Genomic DNA, 2,203 nt, shown 5'->3' with positions numbered 1-2,203 from the left:
CACAGCCTAACACAGCTTCTGTGCACGTAGTGTACTCACTATGTGGTCAGCTTGGGCGTGATGATCAAGCCCAGGTAGGATGATGGCTGCCTTCTACATAGATGGGCAAACTGCTGCTGTGGACTGTGGCCACTTCACCTGTTCATTAGCAGAGACCATGACTGGGTCATTAATGGCTTCGAACATTCTCCAGGATCTCATTGACTCAGATGAACTGCTGGATCCAGAAGATATGAAGAAGCCAGACCCAGCTTCCTTGCGGGCTGCCTCCTGTGGGGAAGGGAAAAAGAGGAAGGCCTGCAAGAACTGGTAAGCCTTGGGGTGAGAAGAGGCTGCCAGGCTGCTTCCAGCGGCTTCTGATTGTCAAGGAATCGCTGTGCTTCACAATTACTAAAACATGTTTTATTGTAAAATGTATCAGACGGTTAGAAGAGTATGCTAAATAAGTACATTTTAAAGAACAATAAAATGAACACCCATGTACTGCTCACCCAGCTTAAGTACCAGGAACATGACTTGTTCCTTAGAAGTCGCCTCTGCCTGCTCCCTCAGCTGCATCTCCCTCCCTCTCCTTACAAGAGGCTACCATTCTCCCAAATTTGTGCTAATCTTTGCTGGCTTTTTCGATAGTTTACTGTCTGTGTGTGAATCTCCAAACAGTACATCATTGAATTGTGGAGCCCAAAGCTGACTAGGCCAGGAAAGGTCAATGCTCCATATCTGTGAAGACTCCCAGGGAAAAGGTCTGTCAAGGATTTGGAGTTCCTGGGTGGTGGCAGGTCCCACTCATCACCTGCTAACTTTCCCCCAGCACCTGTGGCCTCGCAGAAGAACTGGAGAAAGAGAAGTTGAGGGACCAGATAAGCTCCCAGCCCAAGTCGGCTTGTGGAAACGTGAGTATCTGGTTGATTACTCAGTATTCACAAAGGCCTAAACTAAACACAGGCCAGCTCCAGCTCTACAGAGTTCACTGCCCAATTATTTTAATAATAGGTGAACGTGTGAGAACGTGTCTCTAGGTAGTAATGGGAAGAGGGCTTATCTCCTGAGAGTGGGCAGCGCACTCATGCCCGTAGGGGAGGCACTTGTCATTTCTTATTTTTGGCCCCTTTCTTTCTGCTTCACATTAGGCCTGATGCTACTCAGCCATTTGCTGAGTGTGGCTGTGATTTGAACTGCTGAGAATACAGAAGTATTCACCTAAGGGACTTCTCTAGACTTTTGTCTTTCATGAAATCAGAGATCTTAAAGCCTCTTAGTATTTGGATCCCAGTTGGACCTACAAATGTACGCAGTCATTCTCTTTAGGCCACTGTGGCCATACCATGAAATTTGGGATCCCTTTCTTCTGGCCTGTATCTCTGGGAGAGCTGACACTTGGCTCCCCTGTATGATGGTCTCTTCTTTCAACAGTGTTACCTGGGCGATGCTTTCCGCTGTGCCAGCTGCCCCTACCTTGGGATGCCGGCCTTCAGACCTGGGGAGAAGGTGCTCCTGAGCGACAGCAGCCTCAATGATGCCTAGGGGAGGGCCCGGCCTGGGACACACCTGCTCCTCTGCCAGCTCCTGCCCCTTCCATCCCACCACGTGGTTCCTCCCGTCTCCTCTTGATTGGCTCACTCTGGCTTAGGTCCATTGCGGAGAGGGTGCTCAGTGGACAGAGTGGAGCTGGCTGGGAGCAGTGGTGTGGAGTGCTGCTGCAAGTCAAGACCACGGTATCCCGGGGCCCTGTTACCCTGAGTGGGGACCTCCTTCACCCAGTGTTAGGTAAACGGGGCACATCCCAAATAGGCCCCTCTCACCAGGTCAAAATGCTGATATTTCGTAACACTCTCCGAGCCCGCCATGCTTGAGTATTAACACTGTGACAGAGAGGGCCCCACCCCATTCTAAGCTCCGCAGTAGTGCCACGGCTTATCTTCCAGAGTTGGTGGTTTATTCACCATGCAGTTTTCTTGGTGACAAGAGGCAAGTGTCTCATGACCTCAGAGCACCAAGGGAATCACTCCTTGGTTGCTGTGATCATATCCAGTGTCCCTCTGCCCCCTCCAGTCCTACCCCCCATCCCTGTTTTACTGTGTTGCATCTGTGCCCCATTGTCATTTCTGTTAATCTCCAGGTATTAAACTTACGTACTAATGTATATTCGCTGTGAAGAGGGGATATGTCTGTGTGTGTGTGTGTGTGTGTGTGTGTGTGTGTG

The sequence above is a fragment of the Lipotes vexillifer genome, unplaced genomic scaffold, assembly GCF_000442215.2.
Source record: "Lipotes vexillifer unplaced genomic scaffold, Lipotes_vexillifer_v1.1 scaffold1461, whole genome shotgun sequence".
Lineage (NCBI taxonomy): Eukaryota > Metazoa > Chordata > Mammalia > Artiodactyla > Lipotidae > Lipotes > Lipotes vexillifer.
Note: the sequence above shows the minus strand (reverse complement) of the source record.